This window comes from Tamandua tetradactyla, chromosome 2 (assembly GCF_023851605.1).
Source record: "Tamandua tetradactyla isolate mTamTet1 chromosome 2, mTamTet1.pri, whole genome shotgun sequence".
Classification (NCBI taxonomy): domain Eukaryota; kingdom Metazoa; phylum Chordata; class Mammalia; order Pilosa; family Myrmecophagidae; genus Tamandua; species Tamandua tetradactyla.
In genome coordinates, this window is record NC_135328.1 from 129440909 (window position 1) to 129459708 (window position 18800).

Below are 18800 nucleotides of genomic sequence, written 5' to 3' on the forward strand. Positions count from 1 at the left end.
AATAGGCACATTATTTTCTCTGAAGGGTTAGGTAGAAAGTATTTTCAGCTATCACGTCATAAGATCTCTGCTATTCAGCTCCACAGTCAATATGTAAATATGAAGATAGCAGACGACGCCATGCTCACCAAGTGCCCTTCCAGATGAGAGAGGCACCCTGAACGCGTTCACCACATGCCTTTGCAGATGAAAGAGAAACTCTGTGTTCACCATGTGCCTTCTCACTTGAGAGAGAACCCCTGAACTTCATCGGCCTCCTTGAACCCAGGTATCTTTAGCTGGAAGGCATCGATTGGCATTTCTACAGACTTGCTTGTATTGGGACATTTTCTCGGCCTTAGAACCATAAGCTGGCCCCTTATTAAATTTGCCTTTTTAAAATCCATTCCATTTCTGGTATATTGCATTCCTGCAGCTAGCAAACTAGAACAGATTTTGGTACTGGAGAGTGGGGTGCTGCTGCTGCAATTTGCAAATACCAAAGCTGTTGGAATGGCTTTTGAACTGGACAAGGGGAAGAATCTGGGGGAACTGGGAGAACCTTGAAAGAGAAGGCCTAGAATCCTTTGAAGAGACTGTCGGTAGAAATGTGGGATCTAAAGATACCACTGGCAAGGCCGTAGCCAGAAAGGAGGCAGGCGTGATTGTCAACTGGAAGGCAGGCGAGCCTTGTTTGCAAATAGCAGATAATTGGGCAGAAGGATGAGTGGCTTTGTCCGGAAGGTAGATTTTAAATGCCATGGATTTGGATATTTAGCAGAAGTGATCTCCAAATGAAAGGTCAGAATTGCATCCTGGTTTCACCTCACCCCTTATTGAGAGATGCGACCTGAGAGAGATCAGCTGAGACCTGAACTTTTGGGTATGAAGAAACCAGAAGTTGATATTATAGAAATGATGGGCTTCCAGGAAAGGAGACGCCAGAGAATAGTGCTCCCTGTGAGGATGGAACCAGTCAGTCTTTTCAGAGCAAGCTCGGATCAGACATGGAGTTATCCAGGAAGGATACTCCTTATGTGTGATGGGTATGGCCCAAGGTTACTGCCTAGAAAGCCAACAAGAGTGCTGTGGGACCTGTATAAAGACAGCCACTGCCAGTCTGGACTGTGGGGTTCAGAGAAGGGAAACCATGGAAGAAAACTGACTTCAGAGGCAAAAGCATGGAGGCTGAGGTCTGAAGTCAAGAAGCCTCGGGCCAGGAGAGTGGACACACCCAAGCCCATGGAGAGGGTGAGTTTGTCCCAAAGGCCGAGGATGGGCCTGCCGCCTGGTGGCAGTGGAAGCGTCATTCCGCCTCAGGCCTTGCAGAGAGTGAAGCCCATTCCCTGGGGTTTGGGGAGAGCCTGGCTGCCACCACGTGGTGGGCTGAGCGTGTGCCGCTGTTCTAGTTTGCTAGCTGCTGGAATACAATAAACCAGAAATAGAATGACTTTTAAAAGGGGGAATTTAATGAGTTGCTAGTTTACAGTTCTCAGGCCAAGAAAATGCCAATTAAAACAAGTCTATAGAAATGTCCAATCAAAGGCATCCAGGGAAAGATACCTTGGTTCAAGAAGGCTGATGAAGTTCAGGGTTTCTCTCTCATCTGGAAAGGCACATGGCAAACACAGTCACAGTTTCTCTCTCAGCTGGAAGGGCACATGACAAGCAAGGTATCATCTGCTGGCTTTGTCTCCTGGTTTCCTGTTTCATGAAGCTCCCCGGGAGGCGTCTTCCTTCTTCATCTCCAAAGGTCGCTGGCTGGTGGACTCTCTGCTTCATAATGTCGCTCTCTCTGAAAGTCTTTCTCCAAAGTATTTCCTCTTTTATAGGACTCCAATAAACCAATCAAGATCCACCCAAATGGGTGGAGACATGTAGTCCCCTAATCCAGTTTAACAACCATTCTTGACTAAATCACATCAACCAGGGAGATGATCTCATTAGTTTCAAACATACAGCATTGAGTAGAGATTATTCTACCCTTATGAAATGGGATTTATATTAAAACATGGCTTTTCTTAGGGGACATACTCCCTTTCAAACCAGCACAGCCGCTGAGATGGCAGAGAGCCTGGGTGCCGCCCCCATGCTGGGAGAGGGTAGTGCCAAGAAAAACGTGTTCTCCCCAGTGTCCCACAAGGTTCCCTTTGGAGAGAGGCAGACGTCTGCTGAGGCCTTTGTGATGGGTGGGCCTGCTGCTTTCAGAAGCCCCAAGGACGGATGACTTTCAGACTTTGCAACCTAATGTACTTTGTCCTGCAGGTTTTCAAATCTGCTTGGGTCATGTGTCCCCTGTGTTCACACTACCCTATCAGGCTGCATACGTGTATCCCATGACTGTTACTCCTTCATATGTTGGCAGGAAATGACTTGTCTTGGGTCTGTAGAGGTCCAAAGCCAGAGGGTAATTTTGCTTTTCAGAGACCGTGCCATAACTAACTTTGATAGGACTTTGTTCATTTCTGACTTTGTATTTCATGTCTGTTGCTAGTGAAGTGGTTTAAGGTGCCCTGATACTGTTATGGAATGAATGTATTTTGCACATGAGAAAAACAGATCCTTTTTAGGGTCCAGATGGTGTAATGTGCTGATTTGAAGTGATGCATGTCCCCTAGACAAGTTGTGTTCTGATTTAAATCCAATTTCAAAAAGGCAGATTTTTGAATCTGCTTGGGTCCTGTGTCCCCTGTGTTCCCCCCACCCTATGGGAATGCAGGTGTGTATCCTTCCTGTGTTGGCAGAAAATGACTTGTCTTGGGATTTTACAGGTCCAAAGCCAGAGGAAATTTTGCCTTAGAAAGACTATGCCCATAACGAAGTTTGATAGAAATTTGTGTGTTTGTAACTTTGTATTTCATGTCTTTTGCTCCCAAAATGGATTAAGAGTCTCTGATATTGTTATGGAATAAATGTATATTTTTCGTATACTAATAACATATCCTTTTTAGGGTCCAGAGGGTGGATTGTGCTGTTTTGAGAGAATGTATGTCCCCTAGAAAAGCCATGTTTAAATGTAAATCCCATTTCATAAAGGCACAGTAATCCCAATTGAATACTGTATGTTTGAAATTGTAATCAGATCCTCTTCCTGGAACATTTGACAATGTCTGGAGGTATTTTTTATTGTCACACTGTGAATAGCGTTGCATGCATTACTGCAGTTTCATCTGTCGCCAGGAATGTGCTAAACATTGTATAACGTTTAAGAATTAGGTACCCCAGAGAAACCCTGCATGATTGAAAAGACAAGGAGAAAATAAAATGACTTGCAAGTAAAAAATATCTTATAAAGATACTATTGTCCTAACATCTTATAGAGTATAACATTTAAGTGATATTAAAGTATAAAAATATTTAAAGTATAAAATTCTTAATATTTCAGGGCAGAACCCCCCATGTGAAGTCAAATATGGTCTTGGGAAGCATTCAGAGCCTGTGGCGGGTGGTGACGGGCCCTCCTCTTAATTTTCAAGGAGACGCCACTCAGCAAGGTGAAGCCCTTATCTTACATCCAGGTAAGCATCCCAGCACAGGTTCAGCAGGTGCATGGGCTGTGCCTTTTATATGTCCAGAGGCCACTCATTTCCTCCATAAAATAGCTGCCCTAAGAAAGTGTGGACCTTGACGTTCTAACAGCCAGGGTGTTGTGATTTCATGGGGGCATTTTGTTTTCAAAGATGTCTGTGTACTTTGATGTCTGTTTATTTAAGGTACAGTGCCTGTCATTCCATGCCTGAGTGATTTCAGGTATTTGAGAAAGGGAAGTGCAAATGTGATTCTGTGATTGTGATTTATATATAGCTGTATATGTACTATATTTTTTACAAAATTTTATAACACTTTTTAACACTTTCTCTCACTATGAGTTTGCATGTTCTCTAATAATTAAGTTTCTTCATTGTTACCATGATCTTAAATGTAACGCAATGAATTTCTAACAATCTCATTTGCATAGCTACCAATTTAAAACTTCAATATCATCATAAACCATGCTCCCAAACCCCTTCACCCACCCAATTCTATGTACCTCGTATCACAAGTTACATAGTTACACATTATGAGTCCCGGACATTGATTTATCGTATCTTATGCATGTGCCTTTTAGATCCTATAGGAAGTAAAAAGTGGAGTTACTAATACAAAATACAATAGTACTGGTATTTATATTTGCCCATGATATTAATTTACTGGAGATCTTCATTTCTCCATGTGGCTTTGATTTCATGTCTAGGGTCGTTTCCTTTCAACCTACAGGACTCCCTTTGGCATGACTTGGAGGGCGGGTCTGATGGTGAAGAAGTCCCTCAGGTTCTGTTTTTCCAGGAATGTCTTAATTCCTCCCTCATTTTTAAAGACAGTTTTGCCAGATACAGACTCATGGTTGTCTTTGGTTCCTTTTCATAATTTCCATCTCACTAGCGATACTCTCTTTGTGCTCATCTGTCATTTCCCTGATTTCCTGTAGTTCTTTGTCCATGTTTTCTTTTAGCTCTTTGGGCATATTTAGTATGATTTTTAAAAATGTCTTTGTCTGGAGTGTCCCAGGTCTGAGCAGCCTCCTTGGTGGTTTCTGGTGCTTTAATCTTCTCCTTCGCCTGGGCCATCACTGCCTGTTTCTTTGTGAGGTGTACTATTTTGATTAAACTTGGAAATTTTGATGTTTTAATGCATCATTGCTGGAATTTTGACTCTGAAGCATGCATTCCTTAAATTTATATCCCTCTAATGTTATGACAGAGCTTTCCTTGAATGCTAGAAACTGACGAAAGAAAGAAAGACAGAAAGAAAGGAAAAAGAAAACACCTTCCCCAGTCTTTGCAGAAGGCCTGGGCAGGTGCTCTCCTTCAGTTCTTTTCCATACAGTGAGTCTGGAAATAGCTCCAGGCCAAGTTCTCCCTGGTCCTTTCTGCAGGTGTGTCTTGTCCTGGGCATGCAGGTTTGGCCCTAAGAAATCCCATCTACATGGGTGTGAATGTCCTCTCTTCCCTAGGAAATAGCTTCCTCATGGTCCTGGCAACTGCACTGCTCATCCTGCAGTCAGCAGCCCCTCGCCCCAGGCAGCCACTTGCCTGCTCTCTGTATGGGGATCCGTGAACCACCTTCCATGTGCAGAACCTACTCTGGGAGGGCGAGCCCCTTGGGCCATGGCTAGACAGATTGGGCCAGACACACCTGTTCCCAGTGTGTGCACCGAGGGCTGCTCTGCTCCCTCTGGAACTGGGGCCAGGGATCTGCACTGGGGAACTGAGTGGCTCCATGGTCAGCTGATGGTGAAATAAGGAAGAGGCCAGCCAGGGTGCTGTGAGATGCCACCACTTTTAAGCCTTTTTTCTCAATTCTGGGCTGGCTTGCACTGATACTGCAATTCTTTCTTTTTTTTTTTTATTGTACAGTATAACAGATATACAATCAAAGAAATAAAAATACAGTAGTTTTTAAAACACTCTTCAACAAGTGGTTACAGAATAGATCCCAGAGTTTGTCATGGGCTACATATGATCCTCTCATATTTTTCTTTCTAGCTGCTCCAGAATATAGGAGGCAAGAGGGCTGTATTCCCATATCTAGCTTCTGTGTATCTCTAAGTCCCCTGTATTCTATATTATAAGCCTCTGATTATACCTTTATGCTGGTCATAAAAGTGGACTCATACAGTATCTATCCTTTTGTGTCTGGCTAACTTCACTCAGCATTGTCTCCTCAGGGTTTGTGACATCTTCAGGATGTCTTTTTGTCTTACTGCTGCATAATATTTCATTGTATGTGTATACCACATTTTGTTGATGCGCTCCTCTGTTGATGGGCATTTGGTTAGTTTCCATCTTTTGGCAATTGTTAATAATGCTGCTCCGAACATCAGTGCGCAAATGTCTGTTTGTGTTGTTGCTTTCACCTCTTCTGGGTATATATCAAATAGTGTTATTTCTGGGTCATAGGGCAACTCGATATTTAGTTTCCTAAAGAATTGCAAAACAGTCTTCCATCATGGTTGCACCATTATACATTCCCACCAGCAGGGCAAAAGTGTCCCAGTTTCTCCACATTCTCTCCAACATTTATAGTTTCCTGTATTTTTAATAGTAGCCATTCTTATAGGTGTGAGGTGGGTATCTCATGGTAGTCTTAGTCTGCATTTCCCTTATAGCCAATGAAAATGACCATCTGTTCATGTGCTTTTGAGCCATCTGCATTTGCTTTTCAGAAAAATGCCTATTCATATCTTTAGCCTATTTTATAATTGGGTTATTTGTTCTTTTGTTGTTGAGTTGTATGATTTCTTTGTATATTGAAGAATCAAACCTTTGTGCGATATGTGATTTCCAAATATTTTCTCCCATTGAGTTGGCTCCCTCTTCACCTTTTTGACAAAGTCTTTTGAGGTGCAGAAGCATTTGATATTGAGGAGTTCCCATTTATCTATTTTTTGTTGTTGTTGTTTGTGCTTTGTGTGTAAAGTTTAGGAAGCTGCCTCCTATTACTAGGTCTTAAAGATGTTTCCCTTCATTTTCTTCTAGAAGCTTTATGATGCTAGTTCTTATATTTAGGCGTTTGATTAACTTTGAGTCATTTTTGTGTAAGGTGTATGATAGGGGTCCTTTTCATTCTCTTGGCTATTGATATCCAGTTCTTCCATGCCCAGTTATTGAAAAGACTATTTTGTCCCAGTTCAGAGGATTTGGGGACCTTGTCAAAAATCAGTTGACCGTAGATTTGGTGGTCTAGTTCTGCAGTCTCGATTCCATTGGTGAGTGCTTCTATCTTTGTGCCAGCACCATGTTGTTTTGACCACTATGGCTATATAATAGGTTTTAAAGTCAGGGAGTATTAATCCTCCCACTTCGTTCTCCTTTTTTAGGATGCTTTTAGCTATTCAGAGTCTCTTTCCCTTCCAGGTGATTTTGGTTGTTGGCTTTTTCAAAATCTTCAAAGTAGTTTGCTGGAATTTTGATTGGTACTATGATGAATCTGTAGATAAATTTGTTCCAGAAATGGAACAAAATGGAATAAGAATGACTGAAAGATAGAACTGTTGATGCAGCTGTCTGGCCCTAAGGACATCCTCAAGTCATGAGGTCAGTACCAGCCTTGTGACTGAAGAGGTGGGGTCACTCCCCAGAGCTTAGAGAGGATCGTGGCCACCACCTGGTATTTCAAGAGGATAAACCCTGGGGTTTCAATGGGGCTTTAATAAAATGTGATTGTTGTTTTAGGAAGAATGAGCTTGGACACAGTAAGAGTGAAATAGAGAGACAGCCATGTGATGGAGTCAGAGATTGAATCACACTGCCACAAGCAAAGAAATTTCATTGTCACCCATTAGAAGCCAAGAGAGAGGTATGTAATGCATTCTCTCCTTTAAGAGAAGACTAAGCCCTAATAACACATTTATTTTAGATGTCTAGCCTCCAAAAGTATAAATATGCTGTTTTAAGCCAGTCCATCTGTGGTACTTTGTGCAGCAGCCCCATCAAACTAAGACAGATACTGTTCTAGTTTGCTAGCTGCTGGAATGCAGTATACCAGAAGTGGAATGGCTTTTAAAAGGGGGAATTTAATGAGTTGCTAGTTTACAGATCTAAGGCCTAGAAAATGTCCCGATTAAAACAAGTCTATAGAAGTGTCCAATCAAAGGCATCCAGGGAAAGATACCTTGGTTCAAGAAGGCCGATGAAGTTCAGGGTCTCTCTCTCAAATAAGACGGCACATGGCAAACACAGTCAGGCCTTCTCTCTTGGCTAGAAAGGCACATGGTGAAAACGACGTCATCTGCTAGCTTTCTCTTCTGGCTTCCTATTTCATGAAGCTCCCCGGGAGGCGTTTTCCTTCTTTATCTCCAAAGGTCACTGGCTGGTGGACTCTCTGTTTCGTGGTGCTGCAGCATTCTCTGCCCTCTCTGAGTCTCTCATTCTCCAAGATGTTTCCTCTTTTATAGGACTTCAGAAACTAACCAAGACCCACTCAAATGGGTGGAGACATGTCACCCCCTAATCCAGTTTAACAACCATTTTTAACTAAATCACATCAACCAGGGAGATGATCTCAGTACAGTTTCCAAAATACAGTATTGAATAGAGATTATTCTACCTTTACGAAATGGGATTTATATTAAAACATGGCTTTCTTAGGGGGCATATATCCTTTCAAACCAGCACAGATACTTAAGGTTTATTCTTTGAAACAGCAACAATATTGGCAAACTTTTGCTACAGTAGGCATAAAAAAGAGACAATTCAAATTACTAAAAGCAGAAATGAAAGTGAGAATATTACCCTCATCTATAACATCTACAAGTTAGATAACCCTGATGAAATGGACAAATTTTTAGGAAGACACAAACAACCTAAACTGACCCTGAAGAAACAGAAATACTGAATAGACCCACACCAAGTAAGGAGATTAAATCAGTAATGTAAAACTTTCGAAAAAAGAAAAGTTCACAGTTGATGACTTCATTGGTGTTTTACCTAACCTTTAAAGAATGAGCATCTGGCCTTCTCAATCACTTCCAAAATGTAGAAGATATGAAGGAACACTTCGTGACTCATTGTGGGAGACCAAGCATTCCAAGATACCAATACTAGCCCAAAATATTAAGATAAAATGCAGACCAATATTTCTTAGCAATATTGATCCAAAATGCTACATAAGTAGCAAATTCAAACAAGATGCATTTTTAAGATATAATACACTATTATAAGCAGAATTTACTCCAGGAATAAAGGGTAATTCAACTTACAAAAATAAGCTAATATAATGTGCCATGTAAATAGAATGCAGGCAAAAGCCCATGATAATCCTAACTGAGAGAGAAAAAGCATTTGCCAGAACAACACCCATCCATGATAATGTCACTCAACAAATTGGGAGCTATAAGAGAAATCTGTCAACATCAAGGACCTTAGTAAAAAACACACAGCTATCATTTAAAACAAATATTTTTATTTGCAAAACTTCACAAATACAGTCCATGCACGGTATATAAGCAGTGGCTCGTGATATCATCACCTAGTTGTGTTCATCACCATGAGAACTTTTAGAACATTTTCTTAACTCCAGAAAAGAAATAAAAATAAAGGAAGAATTTATAATTCCATACCCCTAACCCTTCCCTCTCATTGACCACTAGTTTTTCCATCTACCCAGTTTATTTTACCCCTATTATTAATTTCTTTTTATCCATTTTTCTTTACTCATCTGTCCATACCCTAGATAAAAGGAGCATCAGAAACAAGGTTTTCACAATCACACATTGACATCATAAAAGTTATATCTTCATACAATTATGTTTAGGAATCAAGCCTTCTGTAACACAGCTCAACTTTTCAGGTACTTCCCTCCAGCCACTCCAGTACACCATAAACTGAAAAGGAATATCTATAGAAAACAGAAGAATAAGTTGCAGGATAACCTCTTAACTCTGCCATGGAAAGTGTATTTTGTTTCATTTCTCTCTCACTCCTTTTGGTCAAGATGTCTTTTCCAAACCCCTGATGCTGGGGCCCAGCTTTTCCTAGGATTTCTGTTCCACAGTGTCAGGGAGATTTACACCCCTGGGAGTCATGTCCCATGTAGTGGGGAGGGCAGTGAGTTCACCTGCTAGTTGGCTTAAGAGAGAGGCCACATCTGAGCAATGATAGAGGTTCTCTGGGTGTGAAACTTAGGCTCAATTTTAAGTGGACTTAGCCTAACCTTTTCAGGAATAAGTTTCTTAGGGGCTGTTCTAGTTTGCTAGCTGCCAGAAAGAGTATGCCAGAAATGGAATGGCTTTTTAAAAGAGGAATTTAATAAGTTGCTAGTTAACAGTTTTTAGGCTGTGGAAATATGCCAATTAAAGCAAGTCTATAGAAATATTCAATCTAAGGCATCCATGGAAAGTTACCTTGATTCAAGAAGGCTGATGAAGTTCAGGGTTTCTTAAGTGGAAGGGCACATAGTGAACATGACCTCATCTGCTAGCTTCCTTTCCAGCTCCCTGGGAGGTGTTTTCCTTCTTCATCTCCAAAATTTGCTGGCCAGTGGACTCTCTGCTTTGTGGTTCTGTGACATTCTGTCATCCTTCTCTGCTTTCTCTGAATCTCTCTTTTATAGGATTCCACTGGAGTAATCAAGACCCACCTAGAATGGGTGGAGACACATCTCCATCTAATCCAGTTTAACAACCTCTCTTGATGGAGTCACATCTCCAGGGAGATGATCTAATTACGGTTTCAAACATACAGTACTGAATAGGGATTAGAAGAAACGGCTGCCTTTACAAAATGGGATTGGGATTAAAAAATCGCTTTTCTAGGTTACATACATCCTTTCAAACCAGCACAGGAGCCAATGTCGAGGGCTCAGTCTGTTGATTTGGTTGTTCCTATTGCTTATAAGGGAAAAAAAGCACAGTGGTCCTCTTAAATGGTGAAAAACTAAAAGCTTTCTTACCATCAGGAAGATTGCAAAGTAAGCTGGGTTGAGTGCACCCCTGCTACAAGGAACAGCTTGAGAGGTGACAGAAAAATGACTGGGACATTGATTCCAGGGTGTAAGTGACCTGGGACTGTCTTCTGTACCACTTAGGGTGGCCCTGGTTACAAAAATTGAAGAATTGAAACACAGAGAACCTGAGACCAACCAGCTAGTGCAGAGTCTAATGTGCCCCTTTCCAAAGAGAGGCCCAGATCCCTCAGGAGTGCAGACACAGGAAGCAGGGACTAGGAAGTAAGCCAAGCCATGTTTCTTGAACATTCTATACCCACACATGCTGCTCCTGCCCTGTGCTTCCCCCACACCCTGGCGTCTGAACCCCATCACCCGCTCATTCATCGCCCACAAGCATGCCTGCCTCAAAGCCCCCACACATCCTCACCCCACCCAAACCGGCTCACCTGCCTCAGAATGACACACCTCTCCCATGCAAGTGCACAGTCTCACCCCACCCCGCCTGGGAACTGTGAACCTACTCCCAGCCCCTAGCCCCCCTCCCCCTCCCTACTCCCTGTAGGTAGTCACCTGTACATCAAGTCTGCAGGTGCTCACCTTATACATCTGCTCACCAACATCTGCCCCGAGACCGTAGAGTTATGCAACACCCCCCAGACCCTGTACATACGTACATCAGTGTCTTGCCACTCCTGAGCCATGCACGTGCATGCGTGCATCTCTGCCTCACCCTCCCAATTCTGGGCAAGTTTGGTCCTGTGCCTCAAGCCACACCCGGCCTCACCCCATGCGAGTGTAACCCCACCCCACTGGCCGTGAGCTCTGCACACATGCACATAAGGACTCCATTCCCAGTTGTGCACACACTACCACCCTGGCCCCCAGACACATGCATATGCATAGCCACATCCCACTGTGCACCCCAACAACTGTGTACCAACCTCTTGACACCTGCACCGCACAACCCCTGCCCTGCACAAGTGCAGATTTTTGCCCCATCCCCTGGCACAAGTGCCCTACTCCCACACCTGGCAGATGCTCATGTGCATATCTGTTCCCCATAGCCCCTGCTGTGCACAAGCATTACTCTGTTCCCCCCCTCCTGCAGCTGTGCACCCCTGTTACGGACCTGCCCACCTGACATCACCAACCCCTGACCAACATCCTGCAACCCCCATGACCTGTGCCCCAACCCTACACACTTCGGCTTTTGCATCCCAGCCCCCATAGATCCCTACCCTTGTACAAGGACACACCTTCGCTATGCACTACCTAGGCCCCATACCAAACCCTCTGTTACCCACAGTCCCCACACTCCATGTGCCCACCCACATGCTGCCCATGCACCAAACCCCGTGTGTCCACAAAGCCCCCCATCTGCCACACTCCACACCCTACCTCTGTGTCCCCCATGCCGCACCCTGCTGGTGTGTGCCAAGGCCTGCCTGAGCTGTACTCCACCCCCACAGCCCCCACACTCACCTCCACTGCCCAGTGCCCTGCCCTCCAGGCTCACAGGCACCAGCATAGCATCCGCAACCCGTACCTATGCATGTGCCGCAGCCTGTCACCACAGTAATGTGCTCCACATCCTGCTCCACATCCATCCCGCAAATACAGATCTCTAGAGTACTGAATGAAATCAACTTCCAAAGGAACCCTATCAAGATACTTACATGTCTCAAAGGCCACAGAAGATCTCTAACCATATGAAGATGCAGAAATGTAGAGCCCAGCCTAATGACCAAATTAAAACAGCAGAGGAGACACAGACTTTGGAACAACTAATCAAAGTTGTTCATATAAATCTACTATATAAAGTAAATGGGATGGCTAGTGACATAAAGGAGATCAAGAAGACACTAAAAGAACATAAAGAGGAATTTGAAAGAATGAATAGTAAAATACCTGATATCATAGAGGTAAAAGATGCTGTAAACCAAGTCAAAAATATAGTAGAGCTACAAAACAGCAGATTTCTAGAGGCAAAAGAAAGAACAAGCAAGCTAGAGGATAGGGGAATTGACTTTGAACATACAAATGAGTAAGTGGGAAAAAATGAAAAGATGTAAATTGGAGTTCAGGGAAATGATGGACAAAACAAAGTACCCAAATATGAGACTCATCAGTGTCTCAGAAGGAGAAGAGAAGAGTAAAAAGCTAGAAAGATTATTTCAGCATATAATGGGGGGAAACTTCTCAACCCTTATAAAAAACATAAATACACAAATCAAAGAAGCCCAATGAACTCCAAATAGAATAAATCCAATTAAGCCTACTCCAAGACACATACTAACCAGTCTGTCAAATGAGGATAAGCAGAAAATCCTGAAAGCAGCAAGAGAAAAGCAATCTACTGCATATAAAGGAAAACATGAAAATCGAGTTGGGACTACTCACATCGTGCTGATGGTGGCAAGATGGTAGTGGATGATGCATTTAAGATCCTGCAAGACAAAGACTTCCAATTCATAATTCTCCACCCAGCCAAATTGTCCTTCAAAAGTGAAAAAGTTAGAATCGGCATAGCTCAAATACCCCTAAAGTGTGGGAGAAAGATCAAAAATGATGGTGGAGTTATACAGAGAATGTAGGATTTAGCAAACGAGTATGATTGCTGAATTAATATATTGATATTTCTTTTAGTTTCCAGTATCTTAGAGCAGCTAGCAGTAAAAACCTGAAATTGTGAAATTGTAACCTAAACCAAACTCTGAAACCTGTTCTATAACTAATTTTTACAATGTGCTTTGAAATTAATTGCTTTTTTGTATATAGGTTATTTTTCAGAAAAAAGGAAAAAAAAGTTGATTGTGATTATAAATGCATAGCTATACGATGATATTGTGAACCATTTGTTGTACATTTTGGATGATTACATCATATGTGAATATGTAATATATGTCAATAAAAGTAAAATAAAAAGTTATGACAATGAAAAACAAAACTTTCTTACTGAAATCAGAGAATAGACATGGATGCCTGCTCCTGCCAATTCTATTGATGATTGTATTGGAAGTTCTGGGACAAGGAATTAGGCTAGAAAAGGAAATACATGGCATCCATATTGGAAAGGAGGAAATAAAACTTTATTCCCCAATGACATGATCATTCTCATAGAAAATCCAAAGAATCCACAAGAAAACTGTTAAAAAATGAAGTCAGCAAAGTTGGAGCCTACAAGATAAACATGAAAAAATCAGCTGTGATTCTGTACACCAACAAAGAACAAATTAAATGGAGATAAAAATTCCTTTCACTCTAGCAACTAAGAACATGCACCAAAGAAAGACTATCCTAAATAGATAAAATGAAAGTGAAACCTGTTTAAGGGAAAGTTAAGTTTGTTTTTTTCTTTTCCAAGGAAGCTCATATGATACTGAATAGGGCCGAATTTGGCAGAGACTGAAATTCGCATCTATAAAGAGGACAAATCCATAGTAACTTCAGAAATCCAACAACTTAGAAGACTCAGTCCCTGTCTTCAGCTCCCCCAGCTCTGCTTGTGACCCCCATACAACCCTGGTTAATGGAGCCCAGAGGAGAACTGATTGTGTACCTGGCCCTCCCTTTCCCCCACCGCCTGTCCCCACCTTCTCCCCTCCTTTCTCCCTCCATTCCCTTCACCTTGTCTGATGCTGCATCTCCAGGACATCCCAGACTTCTGTATGGCCTGCCATAAGAGCAGCATGCTACATCGAAGAGGCAAAGCATAGTAAAACTTATAAAGGGGACCGCAAGTGCACAGATAGGGCAGTTTCAGGAACGTGAGCTCAACAGCCGGAGAGACCCTGATAAATTCCAGCACATTCACAGGAGCGACAGGTGGGTTCCTCATCTGAAAAGAAGGGAGTCATTCTCAGAGCAGAGGTGTCGCCTGTACATCATTCAGCCAAAGGCCACTTAATAAGTAATGTGTAAATGTTGGCTTCTATCATATTTAGACATCACTTTGTTCTTTTCATTTAGTATTTCATTTAATCCTTACAAATGCCCTAATTATAGGAATAACCATGTTTTATTCCTAATCCCATTTTGTAAGGCAGCATTTCTTCTAATCCCTATTCAGTATTGTATGTTTGAATCTGTAATTAGATAATCTCCCTGGAGATGTGATTTAATTAAGAGTGGGTGTTAAACTGGATTAGCTGGAGGCATGTCTCCACCCATTTGGGTGGGTCTTGATTAGTTTCTGAAGTCCTATAAAAGAGGGAACATTTTGGAGAGTGAGAGATAATCGGCGAGAGCAGAGAATGCTGTAGCACCAGGAAGCAAAGAGTCCACGAGCCAGCGACCTTTGGAGATGAAAAAGGAAAATACCTCCCAGGGAGCTTCATGAAATCAGAAGCCAGGAGAAAAAGCTAGCAGACGTTGCCGTGTTTGCCATGTGCCCTTTCAGCTGAGAGAGAAGCCCTGACCGTGTTCGCCATGTGCGAACTTGAGAGGGAAGCCCTGAAATTCATCGGCCTTCTTGAACCAGGGTATGTTTCCCTGGATGAATACCTTTGATTGGACATTTCCATAGACTTTAATTGGGACGTTTTCTTGGCCTTAGAACTGTAAACTAACAGTTTATTGCGTTCCTCTTTTTAAAAGCCATTGCATTTCTGACATATTGCATTCCGGCAGCTACAAACTAGAACACCATATTTTCAAAAAGGAAAACAGTTTTAAAGGTTATATAACCTTTAAATATAACTTTCAGGGGTGGGGGAGCTGGAATGCAAATGCAGATATGCTTCCCCAAATTCAGGTTTTTCCTAATAGACTCCATGCCTATAATTCAATGCTAACAGCACTTAGCAGAGTGGCTTGTCCCCACATCTCCAAGACTGAAGGTGAAGTGAGTGTGGACACAATGACCCTCTCCCAGGTGAATTTATGCCGTGAATTCTGGCATCTCTCCAAAGACCTTGGGCCAGACTGAGGCTCTTGCCCTTCCTGCTCTGGCAAGTCTGTGTCTGTGTTTAGTAGGCGCAGCCTGATGTTCTAGTGCAGCGCTTATCTGATAGGTAGGTAAGGGACCACGTGTGTAATTTTTAATTTTCTCCTAGTGACATTAATAAAGTAAAATAAATAGGTGAAATTAATTTTAAGGAGACATTGTGTTTAACCCAAAACATCTGAAATATTATTTCAACATGTTATACTAGCCACATTTCGAGTACTTTGGTCACCTGTGGCTACTGACCACAGGCATGGGTAGTACACTCCTGAAGTCCAAGAGTCAGGTTTAAGGCCTTATATTAGTCCTCATCTGGGGACGGGGAGGGCCAGTTTCCTCCCCAGGGTCTGTTTGGAATGTCTGGAGACAGTTTTGTCATCACAGCTGAGAAGGGAAGTGCTGTTGGCCTCTATTGGGAAGAGACCAGAGATACAGCTAAATATTCCACAATGCCCAAATCTGCCCCCTCATACCACACAATTACCCAGCACAAAATATCAGTACTGCTGATTTTGAGCAGCTCTACTCTAGATGAAGGTTTCAACTAACCTGATTTTTCTCCCCAGGACTACGTCCCAGCCTCTCTGGAATGAAGCAGTGCTCATGGGGCAGGAAGGACAGAGCCGCACAAGCAGGAGACCTACCTGAAAGAACAGCCTCACTAGCCAGAGAGTACTCAGCAGAGCTACAGAGCAGGGCAGAAGAGTCCAGAAAAGAGCAGGCCTCGAATTGGTCCACCAGAAGTCGTTTTTTATCCCCTTGCCCTGAGTGAGCCAGATGGTGATGTTGCCACATCCACAAGCAATCCCAGTCCATGTGACAGTGGACATCGTGGATCAACTTGCAGAAGGTGGTGACCTGGGATGAAGGGGTGAGTGACTGCCCAGGAACAGCCACATGGCTGGAGGGCTTATGAGGGCATTATCTACAGGGAAGACAGAACCAGCCAGAGCTGAGGAAATGCTGCCCTCACCCCCCTTCAAGGGCCTCCCATTTTCTTCATTCTTCCCTCCCTCTTTCTAGATTCTGAATTGTTGTCACCCCGTGTCAGTCACCACAGGTTGCATCTTGAGCTTGTCTGTGGCTCCCTCTATCATGAATATATAGAGTCACAAAATAATAGTACAGGTAGGGGATTTTATTTCTGACTCTTGAAAGCTTAATAAACTATCAGGCCTCAAAGGAGTGGCTTTTCCAGGATCACTTAGCACAGTGCTAGGAGTACTGGTGTTCAGTCTGTCTCAGTAAGTCAACAGAAGTGTCTTATCCAAAAGTCTTCTTGAAATACAGCAACCAGTTAGAACAACAGGATTAAGAAATTTTCCGTCATTAAAAAATCCCATCTTTCTTTTTTCAGAATTTTCTGTTGATTTTCTACCTTGAGATGTAAATAATATTTAGAAGCTATTAATATTAATCCTCTTTTAATTTTTTTGTGAGTTGATCAGAGGGGACATAGGTTGTTCATAGATCAATAGGAAGAGAATTTAATTCAACCAGTGAAGAACTGTGGGGTTAAGCGCAGGTGATCCTGTAGGAGATGCACAAGTTCAGGTCATGAAAGCTGTTGTGATAAGATTTTTAGGCAGGAAGATAAGGAGCTCACCAGATCTCTCATGACTCAGTTCCTCTTTTTGTACCTCAGCTTATCCATTCCCGTTCTCTACACTCTTCCAAAAGGAGCAGAAATTGGACATATCTCAGGTGAGGTGTTTCTTGATGCATGTTTTATGGTGGATTTTATTAATGTTTATGGGTCCACGCATTAAAATGGAAAAGTAGAATTCAAAGTAGATCAGAATCATTAGGTAATATTCATTAGGGAGGAAAAGCAGAATAGAGGGATAAAGTTGTCATCTAGGAAAATTCAGGTCCTCTGGTGTTGTAGATTTCCAAAGTGGAGCTTCAAGTTTATTTCTGATTTTTCTGAAAGGCACTGGAGGAAGTCAGAACAGATAACATTTGTTTAAATATTTGAATTAATGGGAAGAATAAATCAGACCTCATGGAAACAAAACACACTGAAGTTTTTGCAAAACATCCTGATGTTTTTCATGTAGGCGACAGTGCATATCTTTTCAGTAACAACCCTCAAGTTGGAAAGACCATCCTTATTTTACCAAGTTGCCTTGGGGCCTCTGTTGTCAATCAGTTGACTGTGCAGGGCTAATCTAAACTTTGTGTTGTATAAACCCCAGTTGTCTGTCTATTGGCTGATACTTCACTGTCATAATTACTGTTGCTTTATAGTAAGTCTTGAAAAATGGTAGTGTAAAGTCCCCAAGTCCTAGTTCTTCAGGAGTTTATGGTCTATTGCATTATCCTAGGAATTTTTTCAATTTCCACAGAAGACGCTGCTAATGAGTTTTTCACTATAGAGGTGAATGAAATGTTGGACATCCTTCATTAGATTTATTGTCAAAATATCTATTTCTTTCCATTCTCTAAATTTTCACCTTCTGTACTAGAAATTTGTTGTTAGTTGCATGCATGTTGGTGTTACTTAGGATTTTTTGGAATTGATGAGTTGCTTCTCTGTTAGTGCTTTCAAGAGTCACTCATTGACTTTGACTTCCAGCAGAATTTTATCATGTTTGTGATACAGTGTGTTTGTGTTTGAATTATCATACTTTGAGTTTATTGACATTCTTGAATGTGTACGTGAATATATTGACCATCAAATTTGGGACGTTTTTAGCCATTTTCTTTACTTCAAATTATTCGTCCCCTTTTTCTCTTCTCCTTCTGCAGTGCCTGTTCCATGTATGTTGATGTCCCACTTGTCTCCAAGGCTTAGTTCATTGTTTTCCATTCTTGTTTACTTTCTATCCCTCAGTTTGGATTATCCCAATTGACTTTGATTCATGTTTACTCATTCTTCCTTTGGGCTACTCCTATTTGCATCTGAGTGTATGCTTTCTATCTTGTGAACATTTGAGAGCAGGTTACACAATTGCACATTAAACACAAAATGGTCCCAGGTACATTTCCCTTGAACATGGGTATTCTCTTATTGTTTTAGTTTCCTGGCTGCTATATCAAATACGATGCAGCAGGTTGGCTTAAACACTGGGAATTTATCACTCATGGATTTGAGGCTAGGAATCCACAATCAGGGTGGTGCTTTCTCCAGAAGACTGGCATTCTGGGTCTCTTACCACCAGTCCTTCTTCCGTGGCTTTATGTCTCATAGCAATGCATGTGGCAGCCTCTCCTGGCCTCTTTGGGTTCCACTGCTTTTCAAATCCTTCTCATGACTTATTCTCAGTCTGATATTCACTCTACTTTTAAAGGATTCCAGGAATCTGGATTAAAACCCAACCTTAGCACAAGTATTTTTGAAAATATTCTATTTACAATAGTTCCACCCAAACCAGAATGCAAAGCAAGCCCAAAAACATGCCAACATTTCTGTCTCTCTAAAAAAAATGTGCTTTCTTTGTTATTT

General features: G+C 42.1%; 1 long non-coding RNA gene across 20 annotated transcripts in view; it reads left to right on the forward strand.

Annotated features, from left to right (window-relative positions):
• LOC143673850 (uncharacterized) overlaps positions 1-18800 on the forward strand; it is an 84770-nt gene that overhangs the window by 8179 nt on the left and 57791 nt on the right. For 15 of the 20 annotated variants that reach the window (XR_013170722.1, XR_013170725.1, XR_013170712.1 and 12 more), the window contains 5 exons: positions 79-268; positions 3365-3497; positions 7194-7317; positions 15919-16223; positions 16998-17056. This is a non-coding gene — a long non-coding RNA (uncharacterized LOC143673850). Of the gene's footprint in view, positions 1-78; positions 269-3364; positions 3498-6875; positions 7056-7193; positions 7318-15918; positions 16224-16997; positions 17057-18800 lie in introns of all 20 variants that reach the window. The other 5 variants (XR_013170714.1, XR_013170719.1, XR_013170720.1 and 2 more) reach the window with 4 other exon arrangements.